Here is a 26789-nt window from a genome sequence, read left to right on the forward strand (position 1 = left end):
TAGTTTTCATTTGATACTCTGACATTTCTGACTGAGGCAATTAATCCAGTAGTAGTAAATGCAAAGCTGTAGAGAAAAGTTTATCTAAATATCTTACGTTGAATGTCAGTCTCCTTGGCAACCAAATGGAGCAATTGTATAATTTTGCATCATTCTTTTCAACTAGTTGCCTAGACAACAAAGCTGAGTTTATTAATGTGTGACTCTAGTGTTGTTTAAGGGAGATTTATTTTCCATCAGCTCACAAATGGTTAGTGGCAATTCTGTAAATGATTTGAATGGATACAACTGAATGTTATTACCATAAATGTCAATGTTTTTAAATGTCTTACAGTTTGACAAATCTAACACACGGGAAGGGCTCATAAATGTCATTGGGCTCTTTAAAATGAGACACCACCCCTTAACATTTAATATTAAATACCATGTCCATTATTAACATAAAGCAATTCCTGTCTCACTTTTACAGTGTGAGGTTTACATACTGTATTACCTTTCATGCTGAATGTATACTTCAAATTTTGTTTATAACATAATAATAAAAGGGCAACATAATTAAATTAGTTTTATCAAGACTGTAGTATTGATGGCCTATCAATATCAGATCTGCTTAAATATGACTGAAGGAGCTACAACGCTCACCCTTCCCATTGCTTACCAGGCAAAGCTCAATACACTTGGTAATGGCTGTTCTTCCATTCTTGCTTCTACGCTGGATCAGGCTGTGAGCAGACTTGGGGAAGCAGCAGCAGTGACATCATGGTGCTCCGCCCCCGCACACCAAGCCTGCTTGCCAAAATGAGGTGGCTAATGGGCCAACGTGGTAATGCATCAGGAACAGGTAAGTTTCAATATAATTAGTGTCACCACACTACACATCTATACCAACAGGTTAGTGCAGGTAAAACTAATAAAAGTTTTCCTTTATTAGCTTTTATTATTTTTTGGGAGGGGGTTTAAAAAATGTTTTTTTTATTGTATTCATCATGTGCTATAAAATAAATGTTATTTATATTATTTATATGTTATTTATATTATTTATAATATGTTATTTATAAGAGTTTTATCCTTCTTCAGTCCCCCGCAGAGATTGCCTAGCTAAGCTGCAGCTTAGGTAGACGATCGCTGCAGGGTATTGGAGCAGAACCCCAGACTTAAGACGGGAGCAGGACCCCAGAGGCATCAAGGGAGCGCTGGAGGTAAGTAAAGGCTTGTTTTGTTATATACCATATAATGTGTATACTTTTTGAAATCCGGGTTTGCATTATGTTTTAGTAGTGTTGCAATATAAAAAGTTTGTGTTCATTTAATGTGTTCATTTTATCATATGGTTTATTTTTTATTTTTTGCCATTGTTTTCAACTTAAAGTTAGATTTTGTCCTAAACCAGTTCTCTGTTCACTTCTATAATGCATGGCAAAACTTTCATATTGCATTGTATTGTGCTTACCAGTATTACACTGGACAAGCAGTGGTATGGCTAAAGCTATTTATCATTTATATACCTTTATTAATTATAAATACAATTCATGTAAAAAAACATTTTAGAACCTTAGCACTGCACTGAAATAGTATGTGGTGGTGAGCTTCAGTTCCTACACCAGGTCTTAATATTACATCACTGGGATGGTACAGGCGTATGCGCATGGCAGACATTGGGGTCTTTGTTCATTTTCCTAAACACTTATCTGAGCATCTAAGAGGTTAAATGGCAGGGTTTGGAGGTATTTCAGATCTTGGCAATTGAACCACCTGTGCATTACCCAGTTGTGTGACGTAATAGTACGACATGTTATGGGGACTCACTACATCATACTATTATGGTGTAGTGTGTTAATCATATTCATTCATATTAATTATTTAAAAATGTATTTTACGTCATTATTGGGACCCACCACTGATCACTAGATTGATGGCATCTTGCCTCATGCTCCTCATCAACAACACAACCATGGTAAGGAAGAATAGCTGTCAAACCACCGATTCATTCAGACTTCACAGGAATAACAAAATCCCTTTTAAGCATGTAGACCTTGCAATGGGTACACTGGCAATCACAGTTTACTGCAAACCTTTGTTAATAAGCAATAACTTGCAGCTTCTATAAACATAACCTCAAACAGGAGTATTTTGTAAGAAAGTTGTACATGTAGATAACAATAGAAACAACAAGTATTTTCTCACCTTTTGCTGTTCCTTTTTGCTCTTTCAGTTTGCGCACTTGGAATGTGGTTACCACAAATTTTTTTTGGTCTTTAGAAAGGAAATATTTATACTCTCTTGAACCATTGTATGCACTGGTTTGTCAGCAAAACTTCAACTTTAAATAGGCACTCTTATTAAAACAAATTTTTGCTATTGTAAATAAAAAATAAATAAATAAAAAATCTTTCTAATATACTTTGTTTTAAAAAAATGAAGTCTTATATGTTTTCATTGTGTTTAACCCCTTAAGGACATGTGCCGTAAATGTACGGCACTGCATAGCATCTGTACATTTACGACACAACTGTGACACGAGTGCAGGAGCTTCGCTCGCTTCATTCCCGGCGGCTGTCAGCAGCCACGGACCCGCCGGTGATGGCGGACATCAGCGATCATGCTGATGTCTGCCATTAACCCCTCAAATGCCATGATCAGTATAGATCATGGCATCTGCGGCAGTGCAGCACTTATAATGGCTGATCTGATCACCCGTGGCACTGCCGCAGGGATCAGATCAGCCAAGATGGCGGACAGAGGTCCCCTCACCTGCCTCCATCCGCCTTCCAGCAGACCAGAGCAGAAGATCGCCCATAATACTGATCAGTGCTATGTCCTATGCATATCACTGAACAGTATTGTCAATCTAATGATTGCTATAAATAGTCCCCTATGGGGGACTAAGAAAGTGTAAAATAAATGTAAAAAAGTGAAAATAAAAGTGACATTTTTAAAAAAAAGCCCCTCCCCAATAAAGTTTTAAATCAGCCCTTTTCCCCATATTAATACAAAAAAGCGTAAAAAACTATAAATAATAAACATATTTGGTATCTTTACATGCGTAAATGTCCGAACTATAAAAATAGAATGTTATTGATGCCCTATGGCGTACGGCGTAAATGTAAAAAAAGTAAAACATTTCTGCTCTTTTGTCACATCACACTGCAAATTTTTTTTTTTATATAAAAAACGATCAAAATGTCACATATATGCAAACATGGTAGCAAAACAAACAACAGATCATGGTACAAAAAATTTGCCCTCACACATCCTTGACTACAAAAAAATGAGAAAGTTACAGGTGGTCAAAATAAGGCAATTTTAAATACACTGATTTTGTAAAAAAATGTTTGAGATATTTTAAAAGCAATATAATAATAGAAATGTATGTAACCATGGGTATCATTTTAATCATATTGACCCAGAGAATAAATAAAACATGTCATTTTTACCATACAAAAGTACAACGCGAAAATGAAACCCCCCAAAATTTTCAAAATTATGATTTTCGTTTAAATTTCATTACCCAAAAAATGTTTTTGGGGGTTTACCATACACTTAAGGTAAAATGAGTGACGTCATTACAAAGTACAACTGGTCACGCAAAAAACCTCCTTAAGGGGTTAAAAAAGCTGCCACTAGGTGTCTGCCCACTTGTCCAGAGCACATTTCCCCCATCTTTTGCACAGACTTTGGACTTCTGCTAGCCTGGCAGAAGTCCAAAATCAGGAAATGCTGTCTGGAGTGCTGAGGGTTGTGTGTGTCCATCCTTATCCAATCATAGCTCCTCTCACACTTAACTTCCATTTGCTGTTGGTTGGGGAGTGAGAGAGGAAGTTCTCCCCTGTATGGCTTCAGATGATGTCACGTCTGCTGTGTAACGCCCCTTCCCAGTCTGTGAACATGAACCTGAGGCTGAGCAGAAAATACAAAGCAATATCAAGGTAGAAAACTAACAAATAATAAAAAATAAAGGCAGGAGGTGGTTTATCATGATGGGGGAAGTGAATTGGGAGGATTATAAAATGTAAAAAGTTAATGAGTGGTGCTCTTTAAATGTATGACCCAGCAATTAAACAAAAGCTTGCATACTAACCTTACCGGCTCCCCCCGATACTGTAGCTGTCATATATTTTGCTCTGCGCTCTGTGCTGTTCTTCCTTTTTCTGGTGATGTCCCTTTCCTGCTTGCTCTCACAACAAGGAAAGGTGAAGTTAGGTGAATTTGCAGGCTTTTGATACATTCTTTTTAAAGGGAGCTATAGAGTTAACTATGAGGTTTTCTTGGAAAGCCTCTTTAAAAATGTCTTTTATACCATTGCTAAGGCCAAGATTCCCATATTAGCCCATATTGGCATGAACACAATGTACTGATCCCATTAGTCAACCAAAGCAAGGAGTAAGACATTGCTTAAGCTGAATTGAAGAATAACCCTGCAGTCCAGCTGGCATGCCTTGTAGCAGCTAAATACCATTCCAACAAGTAGAAGTCAACAAGGCCTATTATAAAGAGGGACAATTCTGACACTATGGGAGCACTGTGGGGGCAATGTTATGTGTAGAATAGTGCTTTTTACCATAAAGATTGGAAGCGACATGTTCATGAACTGAATCTTAGATCGATTTTTTTGTATTCTACATGGAAATATATGTATTTCAATTAATAATTTTGTGGCATTTGGTGGCTTTTTATGTTTTTTTTATTACTGGCATGCTATAGGTAAGTAGGAAATGTAAAATATGTGTAGCTCACTTAGGATAAAAGAAATAATGTACTTGAGGTTAAAGGTGTTGCCTTCACCCAAAAGGCCTAATGTAATATGTAGAAATTTGGAGTCCTCAGGTGCTGTGCACCGAGACTTGACATCTTCATCGCTGACAGTGTTTGCCACATTGTCTGCATTACCTGTCCATGAATTTCCTATTGTAGCCATTGTCGCTACACTCACTACCATATACCGTTACTCCGGACACACCCAAACTAATTGTGACTTTTCATTCTGGACATTTCTTGTGGATTTTTCATTGAAATATCCCTATGAATTACATGGACTGAGAACGTTTTCTCCTGATATATGCAGCAGATATTTAATTAATGAATTTTCTTTGGTGCTACTTACCCATCATATTTATTTAATTTTAATCCTACTATATTCTGTATATTTTATTATATCTATTTTTTACCCAGTATATTCCATTCGCCTTTAGCAAGGGCCCTGCTAGGCGATTGGTCATATATATCCTTTTTATATAATAAAGACCATTTCTTGGATCCCATCTCCACTAGTCTTTTCCTTTTTCTCTCCCCTGTGCTTTTGAGGACTGGTTCACATAAATATTTTTTATTTATAATTTCTACATGCTATAGGTGAGGTTTTTGGTATTTTATTCGTAGGCTTCTCTGTAGCGCTTTAAAAAAGAAAAAATGGTACAAACATTAAAGGAAATATGCCACTAAATACCCTTTCTTGAAAAAAAAAAAAAAAAAACAATTCTTGAAATTTATAGCTGATAAACGTGTGTGTGTGAAGGTGGCTTATTTTTTGTACACTTCAGCGTGCCTTATTACTCAATCCAAAGGTTTTCCAATTATATCCTAAAATCTTCTCAAATCCCAGGGTGCTACAGTAAATAATGATGTAACAAATATGTTCTTTTAATACAATAATACATTTTAATCAAGGATACAGAAAGACAGGCAGGGCAAAGTAAAACAAAGTTGAAACATGAAGGACATTATAGAGCAGTACTGAACAGTGTAAACTCTAAATAAACACCGGGGGGATAGCTAATACTACAAACTCCTGCAGTCTATTTGTGTCTCTGAATATAGATCATACTTGAATATTCATTGTGTGTGATACACGCAAATTTTGTTGCAGATTTGTCTGTTGATTTCATTCTTTGTAATATCAGAGTTGTATTTTTAGCAAAATGTAAAACAAAGCCTAGACAGAATAAAGAATGTATTGAACTGCTCTTTGAAAATGCAGAATCTCTTTAACTGAAGCAACTTAACTACTTAATAGATTTGACTGATATAGGTAGAAGCATGGAGCAACAGAAGCTAATGAATCTCTTTTAGATGTTATGTTATAGTCTATAAAGATTCTGCTAATATCTCCTGAAAGTAATGGTGTCATTAAGAGTAAGTACCAAATTAGATTTCTATAACTAATTAGAATGATCAGTCTATCATTTACCATATCTCTTACAGGTGGAGTAACGTTTATGTTTGTCTACATAGTCAGTTAACAGTTGTATATTTACTTAAAGGGGTACTCCCCTGGAAAAAAAAATGTAAATCAACTGGTGCCAGAAAGTTAAACAGATTTGTAAATGACTTCTATTAAAAATCTTAATCCTTCCTGTACTTATCAGATGTTGTATGCTCCACAGGAAGTTCTTATCTTTTTGAATTTCCTTTCTGTATAACCACAGTGCTCTCTGGTGACACCTCTGTCCATTTTAGGAGCTGTCCAGAGTAGGAGAAAATCCCCATAGCAAACCTATGCTGCTCTGGACAGTTCCTAAAATGGACAGAGGTGTCACCAGAGAGCACTGTGGTCAGAAAGAAAGGAAATTCAAATAGAAAAGAACTTCCTGTGGAGCATGCAACAGCTGAAAATTACAGGAAGGATTAAGATTTTTTTTATAGAAGTAATTTACAAATCTGTTTAACTTTTTGGCACCCGTTGATTTTTTTTTATAAAAAAACGTTTCCCAGGGGAGTACCCCTTTAAATCCCCATAGGGCTAGTTAAGCTTATGGAGAATTTACACGACTAAATACAGCCCTCAAAGTATGCATACACTACTAAATGTACTGCTAAAATAAAAATAAATAAAACTGACATGGCTAGTTTTACTTAAAATATTTATTAAGCTATTAATTGAAAGTCCCGTCTATAGCAGGGCCCTTGCCACAGACGAGATACATAGATATGAATTCGGGTAGAAAAACAGACATGGTGCACATCTACAATCTTGTATAATGATCTGATTGCTTCTCAGCATAATATCAAAAACTAACAGGTTGTTAGTATACATTTTTGATCAAGAAGTACAAGCCCACTTGCCACGTCAAGGCCACCTATCCAGAGTGGGTCCCTAACGTCCCTAGCATAAAATGGCGCAGCACCGGGCGGCGACCACCACCGCCGCGACGCCAATGCCCACAGGGGGAAACGACCCACCGGCAGAGCGGCCCCAATGCCACTCAAACCAGTCTATGGGCCGCACCCCCCCGCAGACACGGCGCCACGGCAGCAACGGATACCGCACAGCACCACACCAGTGTGAACAGGGATGTAATAGCTCACTTACCATGCTCTCCCAGTCAGACTGGGAGGCTGCTAGGAAAGAAATGGCCCATGTGCAGCTAACTACTGCTTATATAGGGTTGGGCTGAGGGGGTGGGGAAGAGTGCAGCACATGTTAAAACAAAGAAAAAGGAGGGGATAGAAATCACAGTGTGAATTCGGGTAGAAAAACAGACATGGTGTACATCTACAATCTTGTATAATGATCTGATTGCTTCTCAGCATAATATCAAAAACTAACAGGTTGTTAGTATATATTTTTGATCAAAAAGTACAAGCCCACTCGCCACGTCAAGGCCATAGATATGAATTAGCAATAAATGATGAGAGTTAAAGGATGATAAAAATCTGTATTAAAGGGGTTATCCAGCATAAGGTGATTTTAGTACGTACCTGGCAGACAGTAATGGACATGCTTAGGAAGGATCTGCACAAATCCCATTATACCATTTTCCTCCTTCCCACACATCAGCCACCCCATCCATTGAAACATAAATGAGCTGCAGACCTGTGGTCAATCAGGGTGCCTACAGCTGTTGCATTACTTGCAGATTGCTCTCTCCACCCATTGAAGCAGACAGGATCCCTCTCATCAGCTGACTAGTGAGTCAGGTCTCGACCGCATTGCAAGCTGGGAAAAATCCGAGACAGCAGTAATTTTGTATGCTGATAAAAATAAATATTGGGATGAAAATCACAGAAGAATTGTGAGAAAACCATCACACGCAGGTAAAGACACTATATTATGAACTACACTAACTTTACAGCCCAGGTAGCATAGTCAAATAAAAAAAAAATCCTGGAATACCCCTTTAAGTCCAATAAAAGACCGCCTGCATAAAAATTTATATAATCACTCATGGGATACAGTCTATGATGTAATTAGATAGGTAAGTTAAGCATATATATACATATGAGACAGTTGGTGCATTGCACCACTCACCACCCAACAGCCGGCAAATAAAGCCAGGTCCCCGCAACTTTCAGAGGAGATATGAGATCTGGGTGGCAGTACGGCGAGGAAAAGAGCCATTCTTCCTAATGCTTGCAGGATGGCACGGACATGTTAGTCTTCGGCTTCGTAGAGTACTGCTTGTCGCGATCTGATCTTGCTGCAGGACGTGCGTCTGGCCGTGATGGTACTGCTTGTCCACGGCTCTTCCATCACGGCCAGATGCACGTCCGTGCGATCCTGCAGCAAGATCAGATCATGACAAGCAGTACTCTCCGGAGCCGCAGACTAACATTTCAGGCCGGATGCATGTCCGTGCCAATCTGCAAGCATTAGGAAGAACGGCTTTTTACCTCGCTGTACTGCTACCCAGATCACATATAGCCTCTGAAAGCTGCGGGGACCTCGCTCTATTTGCCGGCTGTCGGGTGGTGAGTGGTGCAATGCATATGTTTATATATGCTTAACTTACCTATGTGATTACATCATAGACTGTATCCAAAAAGTGACTATATACATTTTTATGCAGGCGGTCTTTCATTGGACTTAATACTGGTTTTATCATATTTTTACTCTCATCATTTATTGCTAATTTATGTATCTCGTCTGTGGCAAGGGCCCTGCTATTTACGTATCTTTTAATTAATAGTTTAATAAACATTTTAAGTAAAACTAGCCATATCAGTTATTTATTTATTTTTATTTATTTTTAGTGGTACATTTAGTAGTATATGCATACTTAGAGGGCTGTATTCAGTCGTGTAACTTCTCTGTTTGTTTTTTGGCACAAAGGGGAATCGTGCAACACAGCAACCTTGATATACATTGTATTTTATAGTGTGAGCCACCCACAACCCTTTGTATTAGTTAAGCTCATATTGAAACTTCTGAACATAACACTTGATAGAGGACTAGTTAAAATAAATGGCAAAAGTACAGAAAAAATATCTTGTCCACTATTTAGAATAGAAGTGATGCACTGGTATGTATAGCAGGAATCCTTCTACTATTTCTTATTCTCCTGTGTTCTAAGCATTGAGCCAGTTCCAGAATAATAGCTGTTATCTTCATTGATCAGATCTGGATGTTTAGGTTGACTTACATTTTTTAGGCTTTGAAAGGATGAAGAGTCTGACAATCTGTGCAGACTTTAAGTTTTGCTTAAGCATATCCAAGTGTGTTTCCTGTTTTATTCCTTGTTCTTATCTTGAGTTCCTTGTATATTTCATGTTTCATCTTCATCTTACATATTTTGGAAATCATAGAGCCTTGTTTATTTTGTTTCCCTGGCAATAGTGTTTTCTGGGATTTAAGACCTTTTTTATATAGTTTAATCTAAAGCTAGTGCAGGACGATTATAGGGGTAGATAGCTTTGTTTTACTACAAGTTCAGGTTAGAGGAAGTAAGAGGGGAAAGATAGGTAAGGACAAGTTCTGCAGTCTACCAGCCACAGTCATTATTTTAACTTCTGCTTTCTCCAAAATGTTGCTTTTTATTGTACACTCATTACTTCAGTCATTGGAAATGTATTCATTGTGGAATGGTAAAGGAATGCATTGTGGGTAACAAAAGCATTATTGATCTCATCCAGAACAAACATACACACAAATGAACAGGATGAACGAAAAAGAGCAAAAAGTTGACAACTGATTTATTGTTAGCCCAAAATGTGACAGGTCACCAAAAATGTATAAACCTTTACCTCACCAATTCCCTCAGCTGGATCTTAAATGTGTGGGCCTAGAAAGTTCACTAAACACAATGAGAACACTAAGAGGAAGCAACCTGTATAAAAGGTTCAACTGAGTCTCTATACAGACATGATCAAAAGCATTAACAGGCAATATCACAATATGATCTTGTCTATTGATAGTGAGCTTTTTTTTTTCTGCTTGTTGTTTTTGACCTCTTTTGACCTCTTAATCCCTAGAAGAGGATGTATGGCATACTTGTATGCCCTGGCTGCCTGGTACTTGGCACATCTGTATGTACAGGTATGTTCTGAGTCCTGTCCGGACTATGCAGGAGCTGCGCTCGCTTCATAGACCATGGCTCCTGGCTGCTATCAGCATCCAGGGACCCGCCAATAATGGCAGACATCAGCGAACGCACTTATGTCCACTATTAACCCTTCAGATGCCGTGATCAATACAGCAAGTATTAGGGGGACATAAAAAGATTAGTCAAGATTAGTCAATATGGCGGCTGGAGCTCCACTTACCAGTCTCACGGCCACTTTAGCAATCCTCTTTTATTGTCTGCCTTCTGGAAGATAACATTGATCAGTGTTATCCCTATTCATAGCACTAAACATTATTACCAATCAAAAGATTGCTATAAATAGTACCCTATGAGGACTTAAAGGGGTACACCCGTGGAAAACTTTATTTTTTATTCAACTGGTGCCAGAAAGTTAAACAGATTTGTAAATTACTTCTATTAAAAAATCTTAATCCTTCCAGTACTTTCTAGAGGCTGTATACTACAGAGGAAATGTTTTTCTTTTTGGATTTCTTTTATGTCACGACCACAGTTCTCTCTGCTGACCTCTGCGGTCCATTTTAGGAACTGCATATGTTTGCTATGGGGATTTTCTCCTGCTCTGGACAGTTCCTAAAATGGACAGCAGAGGTCAGCAGAGAGCACCATGGTCATGGCATAAGAGAAATCCAAAAAGAAAAACATTTTCTCTGTAGTATACAACCCCTAAAAAGTACTGGAAGGATTAAGATTTTTTAATAGAAGTAATTTACAAATCTGTTTAACTTTCTGGCACCAGTTGATCTAAAAAAAAAAAATAAAAAAAAAAGTTTTTCACGGGAGTGGAAATCCTCTCTTTTAACCCCTTAAGGACCGGGGGGTTTTCCGTTTTTGCATTTTCGTTTTTTGCTCCTTGCCTTTAAAAAATCATAACTCTTTCAATTTTGCACCTAAAAATCCATATGATGGCTTATTTTTTGCGCCACCAATTCTTATTTGTACTGACGTCAGTCATTTTGCCCAAAAATCTACGGTGAAACGGAAAAAAAAATCATTGTGCGACAAAATTGAAAAAAAAAACGCAGTTTTGTAACTTTTGGGGGCTTCCGTTTCTACGTAGTACATTTTTCGGTAAAAATTACACCTTATCTTTATTCTGTAGGTCCATACGATTAAAATTATACCCTACTTATATAGATTTGATTTTTTCGGACTTCTGGAAAAAATCATAACTACATGCAGGAAAATTAATACGTTTAAAATTGTCATCTTCTGACCCCTATAACTTTTTAATTTTTCCGTGTATGGGGCGGTATAGGGCTCATTTTTTGCGCCGTGATCTGAAGTTTTTAATGGTACAATTTTTGCATTGATAGGACTTATTTATCGCTTTTTATTCATTTTTAAATTATTTAAAAAGTGACCAAAAATGCACTATTTTGGACTTTGGAATTTTTTTGCGCGCACGCCATTGACCGAGCGGTTTAATTAATGATATATTTTTATAATTCAGACATTTCCACACGCGGTGATACCATATATGTTCATTTTTCTTTTTATTTACACTGTGTTTTTTTTTTTTATTGGAAAAGGGGGGTGATTCAAACTTTTAATAGAGGAGGAGTTAAATGATCTTTATTCACTTTTTTTTTCACTTTTTTTTTGCAGTGTTATAGGTCCCATAGGGACCTATAACACTGCACACACTGATCTTCATTATTAATCACTGGTTTCTCATAAGAAACCAGTGATCAACGATTCTGCCGCATGACTGCTCATGCCTGGATCTCAGGCACTGAGCAGTCATTCGGCGATCGGACAGCCAGGAGGCAGGTAGGGGCCCTCCCGCTGTCCTGTCAGCTGTTCGGGATGCCGCGATTAGCCGCGGCTATCCCGAACAGCCCGACTGAGCTAGCCGGCCACTTTCGGTTTCACTTTTAGCTGCGCGGCTCAGCTCTGAGCGCGCGGCTAAAGGGTTAATAGCACGCGGTGCCGCGATCGGCACTGCGCGCTATTAGAGGCGGGTCCCGGCTTCACTATGACGCCGGGCCCGCCATGATATGACGCGGGGTTACCCCGCGTTATATCAGTAGAGCAGGTCCAAGGGCGTACCTGTACGCCCTTGGTCCTTAAGGGGTTAACATTTTCCCAAAAAAAAAAAAATTACATTAACATACCATATTTGCTATCACTGCATGGTGAACAGTGTAAACAAATACCAGAGGCCAACATTTATCATTTTTGGTTACATCACATTTTAGAAAATGAATAAAAATGTATCAATAAGTAACAAATACGCAAATGTGTTGTCAATGAAAACTACAAATAACACAGTGGTGTATACAGAAATATAAGAAGTTATAGCCGGTCAGAATAAGGCAATTTTTACTTCTTCCCACAAAGTTAGGGACATGTGCGTGGTGATTAAGCCTGACTTGCCGCATCACCATGTACATGTACCTGATGACATTAAACGCAGCGCCGCCGGGCGCTGTGACAGTTTAGTAAGCTTGGCCGTGCTGCAGAGCTGAGCATCCCTGAAGCCAGCCAGGGACCAATCGCAGTGGTCCTGAGACAGCAATCGCTCCTATTGGTCCATCAGTACGGGTCTCCTCCTTCCCCCCTCTCCTCCGTTGCTTCACACAGTGAAGTGATTGGAGGAGAGGGGGGCCCCATCGGAGGAGGTCAGCCGCAGCACTCAGGATTGGAGCTGTGCTCTCATCCTAAGTAAGCCCTTTAGACGCAGGAGTCACTGTGACAGCAGTGTCTATTAGGGTTACAGAGGGAGGGAGCCCCCTCTGTTCCGGTTTGGCGCTCTGCAAGGTGAAAGAAGAGCGCTGATGGTTGCCATGAGAACCGGAGGCCTGAAAATGGCCTCTGTTGTCATGGCTACAGAAGCCGATCAGCCTATTCCTAAGGTAGTGTCTGATCTGCTTTACTATGCCTGTGAGTGTAAAACTCACAGGCATAATTCAGTGGAGTACAGATGTGTACTCCACTGAATTATGTGTATGATAGTAAAAGTAAAAGTAAAGTGTTAAAAAAATGAATATAAAATAAAAAATGTGTAGAAAATGTTTTTAATAAAATAAATTATTTACGCAAAAAGAGTCCTCATACAATTGTGTCGGTGAACGCTGAAAAAATAAAAAAGTTATGGCTCACAGAATACGGCAATTTACAAACATGATTTTTTTTCCCCAAAAATAGATTTTATGGTATAAATGTAATAAAATATAAATAAAGTATATCAATTTGGTATTGCCATAATCTGCAGAGTGAAGTTAACATATCTTTTATATTTAATGACAAACGACCAACATTTTTATTTATAAAAAAAACAACCACATAATATATTTTTTTTCTTTCTACCACCTCATAAAAAATAAAATAAAAAACTCAGAGTGTCACAGATACCCCAGAATGGTACCAATGAAAGTGTCAACTTGTCTCCCAAAAATATTTTTGTTCCCCAAGGCCTCTGCAACTTTATATGATGCCAGTAAAATATCCTAAATTAAAAGGAGGCCCCAATATCCACCCAGAAAAAAAGGATTAAAATGAAAAATCTGCAAAAAAAAAAAACAACAAATTTTTTATTCTGCCTCCACTTTGCTTCCATTTCTGTGAAACACCTTAAGGGTTAATATGCTTCTTTAATGGCATTCTTACTACGTTAAGGGATGCAGTTTTTAAAATGGAATTATTTATAGGGGTATCAAACATACAGGCCCTTCAATTTCACTTCAGAATTGAACAGGTCCCTGAAAAATCAGATTTTGAAATGTACTTGAAAATCTGGAAAATTGATACTAAACCTATAAACCTTCTAACATTTTAAAAAAGCAAAATAATGTTTATCAAATGATGGAAACATAAAGTAGACATCTTGTTAATGTTATTTAACCATTAATTTGGTGTGTCATGACTATTTTTCGTACAAGCAGAAAATGTAAAATCTCATGTGTCCTCAAGGCCTGCAATTTAGCAAATTTTAAGGGGTTTTGTCCTTGTGCAATGAACAATTTATAGCACATATTATTCCTGACTATACAAGCAGATTCCTGGAGAGTGTCATGGAGCGCCATCTTCACTTATTGGACAACCACAATTGCACTGAAGGTGGTCCGATGAGTGTCCCCGAAGCCCTGCAACCTTTCATGTGACAGCACTGAACAAATGACTCTCTACAATATTAAGTAGTAAATGCTCACTCTGTTTGACAGTGTTAAATGCTGTGTCTCCTCAAAATAACACACAGCCATTAATGCCTAAACCTTGGCAACAAACGTGAATGCACACCTAAATGGAAAATGGAGTGTCATTAACTTAATGTTGTCTCATGAATGAATATAATAAAAAACTTACAAAAATGTGAAAGGTGTACTCACTTATGTGAAATACTGTATGTCATGGTGCAGTACATTTACGACTGGTGTCCTTTAGGGATTAAGGTACACTAAGTGCCCATTAAACTTTCTAATCTGTACCATCCCAGTATCATTCCTATTTTGCTGGTGGAATTGAGGTTTCCAGGGAACATTTGCTTTATATATTCTGGTCATGTTATAAGATTCAATCTACATAAATTGAGGTATTTTCCATATTATCAGTGTTACTTGTAATTGGTTTAGAATAAACACCACATGACTTTAGAACACCGGTCTCACACATTGTTTCTATGACAAAATCAAATAAATAAAAAATGTAAATCTCATGGTCTTGCTCAATATTCGATACCATACAAGGAATAAATGTTCATATATTAGCCCTCAGCCCTCCATGAAAGCAAACACCAGGGATTTACAAAAATGTGGCATACATGGTCCTCCTCACCATATGCTTCTCCTATCTAATCTGGTTTATTTAGGTATTCTTCCTGCCCTTTTTGACACTTTGTATCTGATGCCAGTATGATTTATGGTTATGTCCTTGGAAAATGTCTCTCATGCGTGCAAGAATATTTTCACTGTTCATTCAATAATTCTCTACAATTATTCAGTTAAATTGAATTATTAGGCCTACATTGTTTTCCTAGTTCACTTACTAATGTACGGTATGTTGCATAGAAAGTTTCCATACATTCTTTTTAATATAGAACGTTTAAGTACTGTAATTATTGTCACTATGTATAAGCATCTCTTTATTGTTCTACATTTATGTACTTCTATGATAATTCTGTTGTCAACATGTTTTTCTGTTGTAAGAGTGTTATAAAACTTTTCCACTTTTAGGCTATGTAAAAGGAAGCTATTGCAAGGACACTTCCTATGTGTCAATTTTAGTTACATGCTGTGTTTTTAAAGTGTGACAATGGTATGATTCTTACACATTTCACTATAACACCTGTGTACATTGTTTTATATCTGAAAAAAAAGTCTGGAGTTTTTAAAGTAAGAGTTTATGGACATAACTACTACATACAAGGCAGTAAGGTGCAAAATGGTGAACAAAAAACAATATACTGTAGAGATTCAGTGTATCTCCATACAACCTCAAGTAAAAAGTATCTCATCACCATTTTTGTTCTAATGACATAAATATACTCACTACTATTAAAGGGTATTTGCACATACTAGGACCACCAGGAATTGTAAGACCAAACGTCCGAAAGAAATAAAAAACAGAGTGGTGGATGCCAAGTACCAAAACACTAAGAAGGGCGGTGGAGACATCCATCACCCAGGTAAGCCAAATAGCATAATAATCAATGTTGCTTAAAGGGGCATTCCACGCAAAACCTTTTTTTATATATATCAACTGGCTCCGGAAAGTTAAACAGATTTGTAAATTACTTCTATTAAAATATCTTAATTCTTCCAATAGTTATTAGCTTCTGAAGTTTTCTGTCTAACTGCTCAATGATGATGTCACGTCCCGGGAGCTGTGCATAATGGGAGAATATCCCCATAGGAACTGCACAGCTCCCGGGACATGAGTCATCAGAGAGCATTTAGACAGAAAACAACAACTCAACTTCGGAAGCTAATAACTATTGGAAGGATTAAGATTTTTTAATAGAAGTAATTTACAAATCTGTTTAACTTTCCGGAGCCAGTTGATATATAAAAAAAAGTTTTGGCCTGGAATACCCCTTTAACATTTACCCTAACCAAAAACATTCCCAACCAAAAGGTCCCGACGCATTTCCCCTCTGCAAACAAAGGTTTATTAGCGGATCAGAAGCTAGGATTATATAGCCTGAAATGATGCATTTTTAGACTGTCTAGTCTAGGTTTATACTATCGACCTACTAATATAAGGTGTATTGGCACCCTCAGACAGTTTTAGTAAATTTGTTCCATTTGGTGTTTATGTACCATTTGAGATGGTCCTGTCTGACATGTGACTTGAAGAATGCATGTGTGCTTCAATAACTACTACCTTCCACTTGCAAATATTTGGTACAGAAAGAGAAGTTTTAGTCCCAAAAGATATATAACAAACTAGCACAAGCACGCAAAAAACTTTATGTGTCGATGGATAACAGAAACATGTCTATATAGGATACATTATTCATGGATAATTAGTCAGTTCTCTCCAGAAGTGCTGTATAGTTCTTAACATAACTGCTAAACCTTTCTTATTCTTGCTGTCTTTTGGGAAAAGCAGATCATTTATTAGCACTAAACGCCATGGACATCTATTGACAGCTACAGATCAGCTGACAGAGAAAGTGATCACTTTCTTAAGTAGGACAGATTAAACCTTTGCTGATCTTAGTTACAAAAATCAATGCTGCAGGCTTGGAATTAAAAGTAGGTAAAATCATCAGTTAACTCTTAAATACCTTAAGGTTAATACATAATATTTGAATAATATTAATTCCAAGACTATAGAAAGATAATTAAAAAAAATATTAAATTCAACCGATTTCTGTCCCAAGCTTCAAGTAAACCCTTCTTCCCTCCTACAAGATGGTCCTTCAATAGGGTTGGCCACCTTTATTACATTTTAATACATCACTGCTGTGAATATGGAGATATTACTTATGCACACTATGAGGCTTTTCTGCTGCCCTGTTCTCTTACATAACTTGGCTCTGCTCCCATCAGTGTTCAATCTTTTGCATCATCCATACATTAGTGTTGCTCGCGAATATTCGCAATGCGAATTTTATTCGCGAATATCGCATATTTGAGAATTCGCGAATATTCGCGAATATAGCACTATATATTCGTAATTACGAATATTCTTTTTTTTTTTTTTTTCACAGTACACATGACAGTGATTACCCCTCTCTGCTTCCAGCTTGTGTGGTGTAAAGAAGGCTCTAATACTACTGTGTGAGACTGGTGTGCGAATTTTTGCATATGCGAATTTCCCTTATGCTAATTTTGTATATGCTAATTTTCGCATATGTTAATTTTCGCATTCGCGAATTTTCACATATGCGAAAATAAAACGAGAGTATTATGAATATGCGATTATTCGTCCATATATTCGCGAATATTCGCAAATTCGAATATGGCCTGTGTCGCTCAACACTACCATACATATAACACTATGCCTATTCATTGTCACTGTGCCTCCTCCATATCACTACACTGAGCTTTAGCATGGAGCGCAGGAGCAGTGGAGGAGGTATGGTGACGTGTATTGTCACTTGATTCGTTATAGTCAGCCATGTATGGCCGATAAGCCATTTGGCTGCATGCAGGGATCGATGACTGAACGGGGCCACAGAGAAGCCTCATAGTGTGTGTAAGTAACATCTCCATAATCACAGCAGTGCTTTATTAGAAAAGAATAATAATATAAGAATATACTTCTAAAGATAGACCATCAATATCAGATTGGTAAGCAGTTGACTCTTAGAACCCCCACTGATCAGCTATTTTTTATTTGCATGCTATAACCGTGAGAATTGCCATCAATATTTTTATCTTAAAGTGGTTATCCAATGATTTTTTTTCCAAATTCGCGTCATATGACGGCGGTCCCGGTGGCCATCAACGGCCGGGACCCGCGGCTAATACAGGACATCACCGATCGTGGTGATGCCCTGTGTTAACCCTTCAGACGCGGCGATCAAATCTGAATGCCGCGTCTGAAGCGAAAGTGAAACTATCCCAGCTGCTCAGTCGGGCTGTTCGGCATCCCAAACAACTTACAGGACACCGGGAGGGACCCTACCTGCCTCATTGGTGTCCGATCGGCGAATGACTGCTCCGTGCCTGAGATCCAAGCAGGAGCAGTCAAGCGACGATAACACTGATCACAGGCGTGATAATACACGCCAGTGATCTGTGTAAAAGATCAGTGTTTGTAATGTTATAGGCCCCTATGGGAGCTATAACATTGCCAAAAAAAGTTAAAAAAAAGTGTTAATAAAGATCATTTAACCTCTTCCCTAATAAAAGTTTGAATCACCCCCCCCCCTTTTCCCATAAAAAAAAACCAGTGTAAATAAAAATAAACATATGTGGTATCGCCGCGTGTGTAAATGTCCGACCTATAAAAATATATTGTTAACTAAACGGCACGGTCAATGGCGTACATGTAAAAAAATTCCAAAGTCAAAAAAGGTTATTTTTGGTCACTTTTTATACCATTTAAAAAATGAATAAAAAGTTATCAAAAAGTCCGATCAAAACAAAAATGGTTACGATAAAACCTTTGGATCACAGCGCAAATAATGAGCCCTAATACCACACAGTACGTGGAAAATTAAAAAAGTTATAGGGGTCAGAACAGGACATTTATAAACGTACAAATTTTCCTGCATGTAGTTATGATTTTTTCCAGAAGCACAACAAAATTAAAACTATATAAGTAGGGTATCATTTTAACCGTGTGGACCTACAGAATAATGATAAGGTGTCATTTTCACCTAAATATGCACTGTGTAGAAACGGAAGCCCAAAAATTACAAAATTGTGTTTTTTCTTACATTTTGGCGCACAATGATTTATTTTTCTGTTTGACCGTGAATCTTTGGGTAAAATGACTAATGTCACTGCAAAGTAGAATTGGTGATGCAAAAAATAATCCATAATATGGATTTTTAGGTGGAAAATTGAAAGGGTTATGATTTTTAAAAGGTAAGGAGGAAAAAACAGGTAAGGAGGAAAAAACGAAAATGCAAAAACTGAAATACCCTGCACCCTTAAGGGGTTAAAGGGGTATTCCGGTGCAAAACTTTTTCTTAATCAACTGGTGCCAAAAGGATAAACAGAGTTGTAAATAACTTCTATTTAAAAATCTTAATCTTTCCAGTACTTAGCTGCTGTATCATAGAATTTATTTTCTGTCTGTCCACGGTGCTCTCTGCTGACACCTCTGTCCATGTCAGGAACTGTCCAGAGCAGGAACAATTCCCCATAGCAAACTTCTCCTGCTCTGGACAGTTCCTGACATGGACAGAGGTGTCAGCATAGAGCATCGTGGACAGACAGAAAATAAATTCAAAAAGAAAAGAACTTTCTCTGTATTATACAGCAGCTGATAAGTAATGAAAGGATTAAGATTTTTTTTATGTAATTGATTTACAAAAACTGTTTAACTTTCTGGCACCAGTTGATTTAAAAAAAATGTTTCCACCAGAGTACCCCTTTAATGATTGTGACATCTCTTCACTTGTGGGTTGGGTACAGGTCCTTTTTAGTGCCACCACACGTTAACAAGCAGAATTTCCCACAAAACGGAACTGTCAACAGCAAGCTCCATAGAGCTCCGGCTTTTTCTTCCCTCCCCTCTCCGCTATTGTTCCCCCTCCAGATGCAATAAATTATAGAACTCCTGGATCAACTCCAGGTGAGTGTATCATTACGTTCTTCTATATACATTTTAACTTTTAACTTGTCTGGCCAAAAGTCAAAAGTTGTTTAATAAATACAGTAATGCTTTAACAACCAGATCAGCAAAATGGGGAAAAACCAGCCAAACTACCTTGGTGGAAATGGAATGGTATTTTTTGGCAAGATCCAGATATGGTAATTGAATATAATGTAGCTAGGCCTTTAAGTACCAGATTTGTTGAAGGGCAGAAGGCAGAATTTTTTTTTTATAGGCAACACTAGCAGGAAATTGTATACTCATATCCACTGCTAAGGAGAGATGTGTCACTCAAGCTGGCTGGGCAGGGAGCGGCTGCTGGGACCTACCCCGAGGTCTAGTTAGCATAAAACTGATGACAGGTTTCCTTAAAGCTCTGTGTATCTTTTGAAAATTTTAAATGCAGATAAATTCTAAAGGCATGTGACAATGTGGTAAAAATTAATCTGAGAACTTTGGGAACCCCCTCATCCTCTAATATAGTAACATTTTCCACAATTATCTTGTGTTCTTCCTTAGCGATAAAGGATAACTCCGTCTTGCAGCAAAGAAAAAAATGCCACACTCACCAGTAGACGTGTTCAACTACTTTATTTAAAGGAAATCTGTCACTACATTCACCCTCGCTAACTCGCTAACCTTTTGTCTCTGAATTCGTTGCTTAATTCCAGAGATGTCATTATTTTACTGAATATGCAAATGAGCAGTCTGGGGCATGAGCGGAGCTACGGGTACAGTGATGTCAGTGCTCGGCCCGGCTTATTAATATTCACTTCATTCCCTGCTTTGTCTTCGTGCCTACTGCACAATGTAAAACTACAACTCCCAGCATGCCTATCTTTCTGGGCATGGTGGGAGATGTAGTTTTGCATTGTGCAGTAGACACTAAGACAAAGCAGGGAATGAAGTGAATATTAATAAGCCGGGCCGAGCACTGAATAGCACTGATGTCACTGTGCCTGAGGCCGAGATTGTAGCTCCACCCATGCCCCAGACTGCTCATTTGCATATTCAGTAAAAATAAAGATATCTCCGGAACACAGCAACGGATCCAGACACAAAAGGTATCATTTTAATCAGTGTCACCCTCACTACCAGCCAGTACTGCTGGTTAGTGTGGGTGAATGTGGTGACAGATTTCCTTTAACCTGTTAAGGATGGCGGGCGTATCCACACGCCCCCGTTTTAAAGTCCTTAAGGACTGAGGGCATTTGGATACACCCGAGGGAATTCCAGTCCACGCCACTAGCCAGTTGGGGACCAGATCGGGATGCCTGCTGAAATCATTCAGCAGGCACCCCGGCACATCGCCCAGGGGGGTCCTGAGACACCCCCATGTCGGCAATCGGAGAAAATCTCATGTCAATTCAGACATGCGATTTTCTCCAATTCCGGGCTGATCTGGTCTCTGGTGACCCGATCACCTGGAAAATAGGGATGATCGGAGTTGTCAGTGACAGTCCCGATCAGCCTAAGGGATAGGAGTGAGGTCGCAGGGCTGTGATCTCCTCCTATCCCCTGCCATTAGTCAGAACTGAGTTCTGACCAATGGCAGTGCAGGACAGGGGGTTGCCATGGAAACCCCCCATTCTGCCCACCTGGATGTCGGGCAGAATGGGAGGGAGAAGATGGAGGCCTTTACCTGAGGACCAGATGCGTGGGGCCCGGCGATCCAGCGGAGATCATGGCTCAGGTAGGGAATTGACGGTGGGGGGGGGGGGGGGAGAGAAATGAAAGTGAAAGTAATGTGATCTTTACTGTGGCAACCACTAGGAAGGCCGGACTGCACCTCCCAGCATGTCCAGACAGCCAAAGGCTGTCTGTGCATGCTGGGAGTTGTAGTTTTGCAACATCTGGAGGGTCACAGTTTGGTGACCACTGTTACAGTGGTGCCCAAATGATAGCCCTCCAGATGTTGCCAAACTACAACTCTCAGCATGCCTAGACCACCCAGGCATGCTGGGAGTTGTAGTTCTGTAACATCATGACATTTTTGAAAATTGCTGCTCTACTTTGAAGCCCTCTAATTTTTCAAAAAGTAAAAATATGTCCATTTTATGATGCCAACATATAGTGGACATATTGTATTTGTGAATAAAAATTACATTTATTTGGACTATCCATTTTCTTTACAAGCAGAGAGCTTCAAAGTTAGAAAAATGCTAAATTTCCAACATTTTCATGAAATTTGGGGATTTTTCACCAAGAAAGGATGCAAGTAATGCCGAAAATAAATTTACCACCAAAATAAAGTAGACTATGTCACGAAAAAACAATCTCATAATCAGAATATTCGGTAAAAGCGTTTTAGCGTTATTAACGCTTAAATTGACGGTGGTCAGAATTGCGAAAAAGGGCTCAGTCCTTAAAGGGTACCTCTCATCAAAAAAACTTTTGATATATAATAGATTAATGTATGCAGAATAACTTTACAATTGCATGTTATTAAAAAATATGCTTCTTTCTATTTAATTTTCCACTTTGAAGAAATGACCACTAGGGGTCTCCCTACCAGTCCTGGCAGCAAGCATTTCAGACTCATGCTGGAGTCCTAAACACTACGAGGTGCCAGTCTGCTTTGTTCACAAAGGAGAACACTCAGAGCTGCCAGCCTGCTTTGTTCACAGCCTGCTTGGCTGTGAACAAAGCAGGTTGGCAGCTCTGAGTGTTTAGGACTCCAGCATGAGTCAAAAATGCTTGCTGACAGGACTGATCGGGAAAAATACAATAGAAAGAAGCATATTTTTCATTAACATGCTATTGGAAAGTTATTCAACATTCATTAATCTAAAATATATCAAAAGTTTATTTGATGAGAGGTACCCTTTAAGGTGAAAAAGTGCTCAGTCCCTAAGGGGTTATAGTGACAACTGTATATCTGGGCAAAAGGACAGAAACATAGCAGGGGTGTACTGGATAGTCCTATCCAGTACACCCGGCTATGTTTCTATCCTTTTGCCCTGATGTATAGTCATCGCTTTAAATAAAGTAGTTAAACACGTCTACTGTTGAGTGCGGCATTTCTTCTTTGCCATTAAGTAGCACTTTGGACATTACTATGTTGGCATAGTGCCTCCATAAGACTGTCTTAATATTTGATAACAACACTGCAGCAGATAGAGGTGAGTCAGACTTATTGATTGTCCCCTGTCTTATACTATTGGATTGTAACTCCGTCTTGTACCTGACATTTGCATCAAAAAGCTTTAGCTGTTAAAGCGTTACTGTCATTAGTAAGAAAATAAAAAAAATGCATAAATCAGTGTAGCAATGTGCCCTAAGACCTGTATGCATAATAATATAAATGTGTTAATAAGTAAAATACCTTTTGATCTATGTATAACTGTAAACAGTCTTCTGAATTTCTCTCAGAGGCTGGGGGCATTTCCCCTGGAGTATGATGAGCTCCTCTCCCCCCCCCCCCCTCCCCTTGTCATGAAATCTGCACAAACATTTTTACACTTTTACAGCTTTCTGCCTAAATGCATGCTCTATATAACTCTAATGCAGCCATGCATGCTCTATATAACTCTAATTCAATCATGTGAAACTATATTGTGCAAGGACAGAAGAAAACCTGCATTTTGTGCCAAAAAATAAAGATTATTACATTTTCCCAGCTTTGTGACCAAAATGCATGCTTTTTTTATAACTCTAAAGCAGCCATGCGAACTTATATGGTGCAAATGCACAAAAAATAAGTTCAAAGATGACCAAGGAAACCATTTTGCTTATAAATAATAGTTTAGAGCCGTGTATTGCTTGTCACTATGCATGGGAATGCTTCTCATCTGAAGAGGCTGCAAGCTGTCTGTATCTTGTCCGGATCTCACAGGTGTTTTCCTCACACATTTGAAAGATGAATTATACACTGCACTGAGTGAGCAAAGGAGAGAGAAAATCACACCCCCACTTCCCCTCCCTATAGAATTTTGATGCTTTTCTTAGTAGTAGTCATGACCAAAAAGCCCTAGATACCAGGGTTCATTTTAAAAATTAAAGAGACAGAGACCCCCTAGTGGCCATGTTTCTAAACATTTATTTCACATCTTTAGCAGTAACATTTTTAAATAAACTATATGATAAAAATATAGAGTAGTGGGAGTATACTTTCCTCAAGCCTGGACTTAAATAAATCGGTACTTTCGGTATATTATATAAAATAATGTAAAATGTCCAGTGTATTGAAACTATTTATTTATAAAACAATGGTAATTCCTGTGGTCTCCTTTGTAGGGCCCTCACATCAGACAACCACAATAGGAGAGGATATATAGTAACATATATAAAATGTTCATGCAATAAAACATTGAATAAAAATATATTAAATGGTTGAATCAACTTGTGTAATAACAGTACCCCAATTAGCAGGATATAGGTAGCACTATGTGCATACAGACAGAGGTCATGCTGTAAATGGCAGAATGCAATGTCATACAATTCTAGGTAGTTGGAAGTTTGTAGCAATGTATCTGTTTAAATAATATCTTGAAGATACTGTGTGCAGCACCGTGCCGGTTGAATGCTGAATAAGGCTATTAGGATAGTGCGCTCTGTGGAGCTGGAGACTCCTTGTACTTGTCCCACTCTACCCTGGCAGTGCAGGGATGGGAAGTGGTGAGTGAGATAGTGGATTGTCTCTTGCCTGTAGTCCTCTAAAAGTAAGTGGCTGATGTGCTCTGCAGCACTGGAGACCCCTCAATTGTGGACCACTCTAACCCGGCGGCACGGGGAAAGTCAATGCCAGTTATTGAGTGGGTACGTCCTGACGTCCTGGTACTTAAAGAGATAGAGACCCCTATTGGTCATGTTCTTAAACATTAATTTCACATCTTTAGCAGTAACATTTTTAAATAAGCTATATAAGGAAAATGCTTTGTTTCTAACCCCTTAAGGACCAAGGGTGTACGGATGCGCCCTGATGTCCTGGTCCTTAAGGAGCAAGGGCGTACTTTACATCTACACATGGGGTATTTCCATATTAAGAAAAAATGGGGTTACAAATTTTGGGGGGCATTTTCTTTTATTCCCTCTTGTAAAAATTTTAAATTTGGGGGAAAACATGGCATTTTAGTGAAAAACTAAATTTCATTTACACATTCAACTTTACCAAAAAGTCGCCAAACACCCGTGAGGTGTTGAGGCTCACTGTACCCCTTGTTATGTGCCTTGAGGGGGGAAATTTCTAAAATAGAATGCCAGGTGTTTTTTTTTTATTTTTATTTTTTTTTGCTGTTATGGCACCATAGGGGCTTCCTAAATGCGACATGCCCCCAAAAAGTCATTTCAGCTAAATTTGCTCTCTTCTGGTCCTCCTGGGTCTCCTGCCATTGCGTTTCATTTAATTTAAATGTTGACGGATAGTTCACGCTGACACTGATGCTCCCTGAGCCTGCAGGACAGCTTGATTATCTTTGGAACTTGTTTGGGGCTGCTTATCCACCATCTGGACGATCCTGCCTTGACACCTTTCATCAATTTTTCTCTTCTGTCCACGCCCAGGGAGATTAGCTACAGTGCCATGGGTTGCAAACTTCTTGATAATGTTGCACCCTGTGGACAGAGGCAAATCTAGATCTCTGAAGATAGACTTGTAACCTTGAGATCGTTGATATTTTTCCACAATTTTGGTTCTCAAGTCATCAAACAGTTCTTTTCTCCTCTATCTGTGGTCCAGGCTTAGTGTGGCACACACAGACACACAATGAAAAGACTAAGTGAACTTCTCTCCTTTTTATCTGCTTTCAGGTGTGATTTTTATATTGCCCACACCTGTTACTTGCACCAGGTTAGTTTTAAAGAGCATCACATGCTTGAAACAATCTTATTTTTCCACAATTTTGAAAGGGTGCCAATCATTTTTCCAGCCCATTTTTGGAGTTTTGAGTGACTTATGTCCAATTTGCTTTTTTTCCTTCCTTTTTTGGTTTAGTTCCAGTACACACAAAGGGAATAAACATGTGTATAGCAAAATATGTGTCACTGCAATCCTTTTCTGTGAGAAATACTTCATTTTCTGAAAAAATTTCAGGGGTGCCAACATTTACGGCCATGACTGTATGTGAACCCAGCTCAATAAAGATCAAGAGGCCGATATAATATATTGAAAAGAACAAAGGCACAATGACCATTGGCTGTACAATATTATCACAATACCTGCAAATTCATAACCCAAACTAGTCATTCCCCTAAAGATTGGGTTTTCGTAGTAAAGATCATTTTAGTTAGATAAAGAATAGATGACAACTTCTAAGCGTCTCAGCTGTTACTACAAGACTTTTTAGTCCCTAAAAGTAACTTGCAGGTTGTGTTCCTGCAACACATTTTATTGTCTATGGCGAAAATTCATCAAAACCTGTGCAGAGGAAAAGTTGACCCATTGCTCATAGCAACCAATCAGATTGCTTCTTTTAGTTTCCAGAGGTCCATTTAAAAATTAAAGAAGCGATCTGATTGGTTGTTATGGGCAACTCTTCCTCTGCATAGACTAGAATGATACCATATTTTTGTTGTTGTTGTCATATGCAATGCTTCTGCAGTGGAAAAGTTCAATACTCATGGCTGGGCTTTGATGGGTAATTTCAGAACAAGCACAGGTGTCAGTTGCCATGACAACTACTGAAAGACTTCCAAGTCCAATTTGAATGACTTTCTTCCTATTCTGTTTATGGTAAGTAAGGTGCTGCATGCGATTAACTGTAAGTTACATTTCAGCAAACCATAAAACACAGTTCTCTTAGTAAACAATAAATAAGCATTATAACGTTTATGAGCAAC

At 38.4% G+C, this 26789-nt stretch overlaps 1 long non-coding RNA gene across 2 annotated transcripts in view; it reads left to right on the forward strand.

Moving 5' to 3' along the window:
* Window positions 1-719: 719 nt before the first annotated feature.
* The window catches only part of LOC130273700 (uncharacterized), a 34746-nt gene continuing 8676 nt past the window's right edge, over window positions 720-26789 (forward strand). The window contains exon 1 of one of the 2 annotated variants that reach the window (XR_008844086.1): window positions 720-841. This is a non-coding gene — a long non-coding RNA (uncharacterized LOC130273700). Of the gene's footprint in view, window positions 842-26545; window positions 26683-26789 lie in introns of those variants that run through there. The other variant, XR_008844088.1, reaches the window with a different exon arrangement.

The sequence above is a fragment of the Hyla sarda genome, chromosome 5, assembly GCF_029499605.1.
Source record: "Hyla sarda isolate aHylSar1 chromosome 5, aHylSar1.hap1, whole genome shotgun sequence".
NCBI lineage: Eukaryota > Metazoa > Chordata > Amphibia > Anura > Hylidae > Hyla > Hyla sarda.